At 33.6% G+C, this 10,379-nt stretch overlaps 1 long non-coding RNA gene across 1 annotated transcript; it reads right to left on the bottom strand.

Annotated features, from left to right (window-relative positions):
* LOC109844287 lies at positions 3,476-4,436 on the bottom strand. The gene is made up of 3 exons (XR_002247977.1): positions 4,394-4,436; positions 3,662-3,785; positions 3,476-3,549 (listed from the first exon to the last, which is right to left on the bottom strand). It is a non-coding gene; the product is annotated as an uncharacterized LOC109844287 (long non-coding RNA).

Consider the following 10,379-nt stretch of genomic DNA (forward strand, 5'->3'; position numbering starts at 1 on the left):
AACTGCCGTCGTCGCCCCTGCCTTCATTTGACAGTGGGGCCGCCATCGATACATCTCCGGCAAGGAGTTGGTGAACGACGACAAACCAAAAAAACATAAAACCATTTTTCTGTTGATTTTGAACTCAATCCAGATCCGAAACTTGATATGTTGCACACACTTTGATCTGAATCTGAATCCATTTCAGATCAAAACATCCGAAAAAATCAAACCAAAAAGAAATGAACTTCACAGTTCCTGAGTGCAACAGATCCAAAAAACAAAAGGAAAACCAAACAAAAAAAATGAACTTTTAATGCTCATCCGTGAACAGTTCTTAAAAACCACAGATTAAGATCAAAAAACTCAATTTTAAATCTTAAACTCCTAAGAAGTAATCACGGTGGCTTTGATACCACTTGTTGTACTTAAGCATGATTAAATCATAGAGATTAAACATCAATAAGAGCGAAAGCTATACCTGAATCCATTGCTTGGATCTGAAGTAGGTTTTTGATGATCTTCTAATCTTAAGGCTTCTCCTTATGTATCTATTTAGATGGGGATAAGAGAATAGATAAGAAAAATTCCTCAAGGACCCAAAATATGGGACCAATAGGGGGGACAAGTGAGGTGTCCCCCCTCCTATTGGATAATGAGTTGGCCATCATTAATGATGGCCAACTCATTATCCAATAGGAGGGGGGACACCTCACTTGTCCCCCCTATTGGTCCCATATTTTGGGTCCCTGTAGCAAAGCTCAATAGAGAATGTGTTTTTTTAACCCTAGATTTGGGACTACCATAACCCCATATTTATAGGTGTTGTACTTTTATAATTTGGCCCCTCATTAAATTATAATTATAACCTAGTATCTGCACATTTAGCCTATGATTTATTTAAACACTCATTAACCACTACAAAAAAAAGAAGAGTTAGGGGCAATTATTTTCGTCACTTTTAATTCAATTAGAGGCAAATAAATAAAATTATCTGCCTCTAATTACATGAGTGGCAAATCTCGTATATGCACCTAAATGTGGTGTTGCTAATAGTTAATAGGGGCAATATTGCACAAACTTCCGCCCCAAATACTCAATGCGCCACCTCAGCATGTTTATTTGAAAAAGTATTAGAGGCAAATATAATCGACGCTAATAACTTATTAGGTGCAGATGAAACTGCCCCAAATAGTTGGAATTAAAATAAGATATTAATTTAAGGTACAAATATAATTGCCTCTAATAACTTAAATTTGATATTAATATTTTTAATTTTTAATAAATCTGGAAAAAATAATTAATTTTTAATTCATATAATTAAATTGAAAAACAAACATAAAATAATTGAAACATGAATAATTTTGATTAATAAAAAGTCAATCCAATTTGATTACATAATAATGTACCAAACTTGCTTAAAAAGCATGTGACAAATAGTACTTAACAATAACTTAAATAACCAACAAAGTTGACCTTCAACATGAATGTAAAAATATCTAACTTTAATCTCTACGGATGTGCGTTCCCTGGAGTGATCATCTGTTTAAACTCATCCAACTCCTTTTGCTGTCGCTCATACTTTTCCTCAAGTTCTGAATATTGAGATTGCAAATTAGCATATGCTCGCCCAGTACGTGATCGAAGTGATGAAGATGTTGGCTGAGTTTGTGCCACCCAAGGAATCATTTCTGGCGTCACCCCTCTTTCATAACCACGAACTCTACCACGAGTCTCTAAACCCCTTGTTGCTACATAAGCTTGTTGCCTTAGTTCTGATGTTTCCTCGCCATAGGTTTCAACCAAACTCGTTAATTCCTGTAAGATCTTAACCTGAAAAAAGAATTCACTTCAACAGTCAAAATGGACACAATATGAAGTAAAGCAATTTTTTTACATGTATTACTTGTCTAAATACAAATGATTAAATTTCAAACTCACCGCCAATTCCTCCGATGCATCATATATCCAACTTTTGTTTTCATCTCGCCGATTGTGCACTAAATAAAACATCTCAATAGGATCGAGTTTGCGACCATGTTTTTTCTCCTATTTGTAAAACATAGAAAAACAATCATAAATTTTATTTAATTAAAGAAGCAACATCTCAAAGAAGCAGACTTCAACAGTAAATGTAATGTTATGGACATCAAATGGTTACTTGTAAGAATATCTTACAGTATTCATATTTTTGTGTTAGGGTCGGTCTAGTTCTCATGATCATTTCTATCAGTGAAGGGTGGGGAAAAAGAGAGGAAATGGTGTCCATTTTGCCTTGTATCAGTGGCTTGTTTTCGAAGGATTAGTGACTGGAAAAAAATTTCTATACTGAGTATCCAACTCTTGGGTTCATCAACCATTATAAATCAATAATACGCAAATGACAATATTTCAAGAAAGTAAGAAAAGAGACACTGCAACTACCAAGGATTTATCCATTAAACTACAAGGTCCATATGTATCAGAAGCATGTTATACATGATGCAGAAAATAGTAAAAACTCAAAATTAAAAAGAAAACTGTAGGACTCGAGCAAAATGGCAGAGGACTGTGCATGTCCAAAATCTGATAAGTCGACTTATCAGACCTGATAAGTCGACTTATGAACATGCACAGGGACTGTGCATGTCCAAAATCTGATTTTTCAGAGGTCTTTACAAATCTGATTCCGCGCCGAAGTGGATGAGGAGTTCTGGTTGTTTAAGTCTTGAGTGATTATGTGAACCATGATTTTGAACATCTAAACGGCGTCACATCCACGTTAACATCCAACTAGCTGTTGTTATCATAATCTCTCCTACCTCATGCTAACTGTGCATGCTCACACTATTAGTTATAAGTTTATACAGTGTTTATGTTCCTCCATGCAAAAAGGAGCGTGAGTTCTTATCACAGCATACTTAGCTCCCAAGTTCAATGTCTTCTTCCTCGTGCAATGGCCTTATCATCAATTTGCAAAATAAGGATGCACTTAGACCTCATATGCTGTGCCCAAAGTAATATTACTGAAAAGCAAAGATGATACATATTTGCAAGCAATAAGTATTACGTTAAGGTAATGAATGAAGGAGACACAATAACCTGATTTCCTGTTTTTCTTTCTCTCTCAGCTCCAGCAAGATCAGCTATTGTGAGCACAGTGTCATGTGCATGTAAATCGTTTTTATCAGAGGTTTTCCAGTGTACAGCGAATGTTTATTATACATTGAGATCGACTGAAAGAAACAAGGGAAATAATTGAGTGCAATATAAAAATATAAATAGAGAAACAAAGCTTATTTTGAATTGTGTTGTAATTCCACATTATTCTTTTATCGTTTTATTTGAAAAATGAAACACAAGGACAAGAATCCATCAAGCAAGAACAAGATGGAGGGGAACAAGACTACAAGAGGTAGAAAAGCAGCAAGTTTGATACTGAAAAAGATAAGCTTCAACCTCAGTATAGCAGCGTAAGGCTTTAGTTTCTACATACCTTGATTGGTTATTTGCACTTGTTGCAGCTGTAGCACGTTTCAGCAGGCAACGTACAACTAGACTCTCTGCCTCAGTTGCATCTGAAATCCTGATCTGGAACAAGTCACTTTTTTAGTATAAGGAAACATCCCCTTCATGTCATGCTTATGAAAACAATACAATGGTGAAATGTAAATGACACTGAAAGGTTACATTTGTAGACTACCTCTTGAAGACCTTTTATTGCTGACTGCTGAAACGATAAATCACCTCCATCCGGAGACAAGTCAAAAATCCTCTCTCCTTTCCCTCGTTCAGAGTATATTTCAAACATAGATAAGTAATATGACCTGTAGTAGTACCCACAATAGATGATTGTTGGTTAAAAATCACATGATGAGCAAGATCATGAGATTTCCTGAATGTGCAGTAACATTTTGAGCAAACTGTTTAGCAAATCTCTCATAATACAAAAATATACGTCATCATTGATGATCTTCGGATTGAGAATATTTTTATGCGGATTAATATTTATGTGTTTGCATGCCAAAAAAATGTTCTATTCTAGAGTCATTTTTTAAATCAAGCAAATGAAAATTAGTGTCTTCATCAAATCACAAATATGCTCTTCAAAGCATTAGTAAACATGTTCCAGGAATTTGGTAAGATGATAGAAGCAAATATACTTACATAAATTAATACATGCCTCATAACGTAGGAGGAAGTAAAGAAATTTTTAAAAATATGTCTGCTGAAGCACAATAAAAGAACTAAGCATGGTGTACACTGGTTATTTAAGCATGGTGTACACTGGTTATTGAGATTTCAGACCAGTTGGGATATGATTTTCTGAGTCTGCGTTCAGTTTTAAAAACAAAGTGACAAACTAGACCACACATAAGATCAGAAAGACTGGAAAACAAAATACTAAGTATAAGGCTGTAACCAAAAAAAGTACCTTGATATGGGATGATTTGCACTTGCCGTTGCATGACTGGAAAGCAAATAGTCCACAATTAAGTATTACTGAAAAATATTTAGCTTCTTTAATTTTTTGAACTATTGCACATTTGATCTCAAAAAACTCAATCGAATTATCAAGTAGTTAACCTCAAAATATGATCAGTGAAGCTATTAACGAGAAAATCTGCTAACGTAACTAAAATTATACGAGGGATCATGATTTGCATATGAAGTCATCAACAGTACAATCTGAACGATATTCTCATATGAATTGAGAAGGTTGTGATGCAATATCTTTCCATCAAGTAACAAACAGAGGGAAAGGAGAAGAGTCGAGTGTTGCTTACATTTGAAAAGAACTTGTCTTATGGGAAGCAAGGCGAGTCATAGTTCTTGACAACGCATGAATACAGTAGCGAATAAGATGACTACAAAATCTTATGGGTGAAATCCGAGTATCAAAATGCAACGGGTTGCATGTTTGTGTATCAATGAATACTAAGCAAATATACCTCCAGAATCAGTTAATATGCAATAAAAGCTAAAAAAAAGTAGTATCTTTCCAGTTTAAGAAAAATAAACAAAACTACTCTATTAATATTCTTCCAACAAAATCACCAAGAACTGATGATTCAAAGGTTGAAGGTGCCAAAATTCATTCTAATTGAACCAATCAGATCATAGATTTTATTCCTTCATATAAAACAATAACGACACATTTCCATCTCAATCAAACTTCATATCTATAATTACATTTAAATTCAGTTGAAGTAATGAGAATTTAGCATTTTTTCTATAGTCTGACATAAATCTCAACTTTGCTACATTTCTAGGACACAGACATATGATAAACCAATTTACATGCCAGATGCCATAATCTAATAACTTATAATGATCTTAGGAGACAAATCTTGTTTTACTTTTTCAATGTCCAACATCTTACAATGATCATATGAACTAAATATTTTACTAATTTTATCTATCTAAAGTGTGATAAAAAACACATGGAAATCGCAATTTAACAAAGTCTCATTTCATCATCAAAGAAAAAAATTAATCAAGAGGTATTGGATGATGGCAACTGACATGAGTCATGAGGCTGAAAAAGTACCAATTTATGATCACTGGACTTCAAATATGAGAAATATATTGTTTTTAAATCGAATTTACATTTGTTATTACATATTTCGAGACCAGCATCATAGTACCTATTTGTACTTTTAAATTTTTTTAATAGATGATGTTTAAAAAAATAATCTTCACTAAAAGATCAAAATCTACAATAAACTACAAATTCCACACCAAGATCTAATTGCAGAGAATCAAGAGTTAGTCGATTCAAGCAATACCTCATCGTACTCTTTCTTATCGGCCTTGGGTTGCTTCAAAGGCTTCGCCTTTCCACCTGGAAAAAAAACAGGCAACAAAATCAAAATTTGAGTTCTATAAGATCAATCTCCGACGATGAATTAGGGTTACAAAGTGGAATTAGATCAAGAGAATTACCTTGTTTGGAATTAGATCAAGATATTACCTTCCTCGATAAAATGGTATCTGTCTCAAATTTCAACCTCTCATCATCCAATTCCCCCATACGCTTCCTGTGGTACTCCAAATACAACTCTCTAACAACCCAAAGAAAACCTCAATCAGTAACAAAAAACAACAAAGCACAAACCAAAATCAAACCCCAAAAGACAAACGACCAACCTTATCTCAAGGAAAAGCGAAAGCAACTTCGAACGGGCGGGTGGGAGGCTGTCGACGGTTTTGAACGGTGGGTGGGTGGCTGTCGACGGCTTCAAACGGGCCGAAATTTGCTTCCTAGATCCTGCGAGAAATTACCTTTCGAATCGAGGGAGGATCAGTGACGGCGGCCGGCGGGATTCTGAGAGAAGGGGGGGATTCTGAAGGGGGATTTCTGAGAGATAGTGGAGATAAAGATAGAATGAGAATTTTGAGAGTGAGGTGGGGATTGTGAGAGAAGGGGGGAGTTTTGAAATTTGAAGGGAATTTGTGAGAGTGAGGAGAAGCGGGTTTAGAAAACAAATTTCGGCCTAATTTTTATAGAAGAATAGATTAACCCTAATTTTTTATTATAAAAAAATTGAAAAACAATAGGGGCAGAAGTATGTGCCTCTGTAGGGTGTTTTTTTTGGGGGAATAGAAGCGGGTTTGTTTTTTAGGGTTTAGAAAACATTAGGGGCGGATATATATGCCTCTATTTAGTCTAAATTATTTAGTTTGACACCGTTATTATTTTTAATTCCCGCCAAACTTATAGGGGTATTATGAACCGCCCCAAATAATAGTAATAGGCACATATTCAACATCCGCACCTAATTCATAATTAATAGGGGCAAATCATTATTTCTGCCCCTAATAGATCGCCCCAAATGCTCACTTTTTTTGTAGTGAACCCAAATTGATTGATTACTTTAAGCGGATTATCTTCAAGGATAGCAATACATACTGATTAATCATATGTACCTACAAATTAGATTTAATTAGATTTAAATCCAAGAAGAAGTTGCCCCCCAATCGGCCATCATCAGCTGAAGATGCTTGAATTGATTACAGAAGTCTAATAAACAATTTCTTATTGAAACCTTTTTTTTTCTTCCTGTTCGGTTCTTAAAACTCTAGATGATCACGTTTCTGTCAACATTAAAATTTTGCTTAACAATATTGTAATATTCTATTAAATACTCATTCAATCCACTAATATTATAAACGTACTTATTCCCATGCTCACAATTTAATTATGAAATTCAAAGCGGATCTGAATTAGTAGTGCTACTTTTCTTGCAAATAGTACTGAAACATCCCGCGTGTTTAACAAAGTTATCAAACATGTACACATTTTCAAGGTTTGGATCATGTCAAAGTGCATCCTATGCTTTTCAAACCATACAACTTTTGTATTAATTAGGATTTGATGGTGGCACTTACAAGTAACTAAACTTTGAACATTGACTTTAACCATGAAATGGGGGCCAATTAGGCCAATTACAGAAAGTTCTTTGTCCACATGAGATGAATGCAAAATAATTTCTTGGGCTTTTTGATGACATACATGCTTCCTTGTGCCAGGACATTTGTCATGTCAAGGAACTAGGTGAATCTACATGTAGTAATAATACCAAAAATTTACAACGTTTTTTTACCTTATTAGGCTATATAAGATGGTTGAGAGTAAAACCATGCATGGTCGCGTTTGACGCTGCGATAATTAACTAAAAATTAATTAGTTTTTGCATTACTTTTATATTTAAAGGTCTTTTTTTATTTTTTATTTACCTTATCTAAATTGCATAGACATACATATTCATTAAAATAACAAGTCTAATTCTAGCTAGAATGATTCCACAACGCACTCATTTTTTTTTTATTCTCCTTTCTATCATCCCATTGACAAAAAAAAATGTGAAGTTGAAAAATGAGAAATACTCATCTAAAATAATTACATATTCAATCAATATAGGCTGTCGCTTGTCTCTTTCTTTCCTTAACCAACATCTCTACATATGATAACATTGTGAACATTCCAAAGGGCAAAGGGATCTCTGCCAACATTATTAGCTCTTCATCAATCTCATGAGCTGTGCTTAGTAACTTCCAAAATTTTGAATATACACGTCCTCAAGAGGCGACCAAAACCAGTCAATGTCACAGAAAGGAATTTCACAATTAAAACCAATATTTTCACTTTTACAAGATATGTACAAACAATTATGTCTTAATTTATTAGTTGCACTAAAGCACCTAAAGAGTTCTATAAAATGTATATCTTCCCAACCTTAGTGCTAAAGAACAAAACTTTCATATCTAGATATCCTCCATCTATCAAGTAAAGAAATTTAGTACAGAACAACGTTTGAGAATTATATAGCTAAGTAACGAATAAGGGTAAATTACACTAAACCTTCAAGAACTTTTTGCATTTTGTAGTAAATCCCCCAAAAAAATTTAAAATCACAATAAGTTTCCAATAGCTTTAGGTATTGCAGAAAATCCCCAATAAGTTCCCGTGTTCATGTGGATAACTTCATAACCCCCAATAAGTTTAAAAAAAAAACTCAAAAAAGGATTTTGAAAGTTATTGGGAGTTTAGTGTAATTTACCCAAAAGATATTACAGGTTAACTTAGTTCGATTTTGAAAGTCATCGGGGGTTTACTACAAAATATTGAAAGTTATTGGATGTTCAGAGTAATTTACCCTAATAAATAATATAATGTACATGGTTTTTTTTAATGACACGACATCCATGAAAAATACCAATATTGCAGCTAAGCAAAGTTTTCCTCCTACAAATTTTTATCCAAACACACTGCACGTGACAAAAAAAGAATTATTTTCTACTCCCATGCTCTTAATAATATATTTGAACAGATTCAATAGGCCCCCCCAACCTATGGACTTTTGGTGCAATCCAATTGCATACAATCCCATGGAGTATTTTATTTTGGGAATTTCTACGGAAAATCTCAAAGGCAAGACTCCTCGAGTAAGATCCAAACCTTATATTTGAGCAAGAAAAAAACAACAAATATCTACTAAATTTTATGGCTTTAAAAATGGCGTAGTAGATCATGAAGTCATTTTGAGAACATACCAAAAAATGCAATGCCAAAGGCCAAAATAGCTAGCATTTGTATGGACGGCGTATCATGCGTCACGCTATCACTTTTATGGTGAGGTTAGAGGAATGTTGTTGATTAAATATAAAAGAGTATGAAAAAAAACTAAAATTAGATTGATGAATATGTATATATTGATGGATTGACATGTCACACGAGTAAGTATAATTGCAATATTACAATGAAATTTAAGAAAATGTAGATCTTAAAGTATTTAACATAAAATTGCTTTTTGCATTTGAAGACTCTTTCCAAATCATATCTGAGTACGTTTAAGTACTTCAAAGACCTCAAATTCATTTGATTTGCATCATGTACAACACTGACTTATCAATTACCTTGGCTTTATAAGTAAGATGTATAACTACGCCAAACACAAATATTTTTACATCCTATAGAAATTTAAAAGTATCCCCATTTATATCATATACACCTTCATTTTTAGTTATTGGACATGTCTCATGAATAACCACCGAAGCATTTTTCAAATTATGGATATGTCACACACGTAATTAAAATTTATTTCTTTTGAGTGTTGATATGTCACACAAGTAATTGAACTATTTTTCTTCTAAGAAAGTAAATTTATTTTTCTTTTGATTGCTTGTTTTTTTCGAACTATTAATATGTCTATCAAACAAAAGAAAGTAATTCATGTAGATAATTTTTGAAAATTTCTGATCGAACTTCACTTTGCAACAAAATTGGCTCGTTTTTGGTGTATTTAATTTGCTTTGTAGAATTATGATCCACACATCAGCATGCTTCTTCCATAAAAAAAAAATGCAATAGAGATAGGAAAGTTGAGAAAGTTAGCTACATGAGATTTTCCTCACTTTTCACTTCAAACTAACCGTAACCAATTAGAAACTACGACCGGTTTCCTCTATTTTTCAACCTCTCCTCTGCTTCCAAATCTATAACAAAAAAACAAAAAAGGGCATTTCCCTGCTAGCCCCTTAAAATTTCAACAAGTTGAAATAAGGCCCTCAAATCCTTATTGAAAATTTCCCATATTAGCCCATTAAATAATTCTTCCATTGATAAAATAAAAAAATAACAAAAAAGGGAAAAAAGAAAGTTGAAATCCTCCTAAAAAGGTTACAAAAAAGCTTTGCTACATAGACCCAAAATATGGGACCAACAAGGGGACATGTGAGGTGTTCCCCTCCTATTGTATAATGAGCTGGTCATCAATGATGATCATATCATTATGCAATAGGAGGGGGACACCTCACATGTACTATGTTGGTCCCATATTTTGGGTACTTACAGAATTTTTCGGTTAAAAAAAAGTACTTTTCTTGTAAATCCCACCCCCTTTATCCCCTTTTTATTC

Source organism: Asparagus officinalis, chromosome 6 (assembly GCF_001876935.1).
Source record: "Asparagus officinalis chromosome 6, Aspof.V1, whole genome shotgun sequence".
Lineage (NCBI taxonomy): Eukaryota > Viridiplantae > Streptophyta > Magnoliopsida > Asparagales > Asparagaceae > Asparagus > Asparagus officinalis.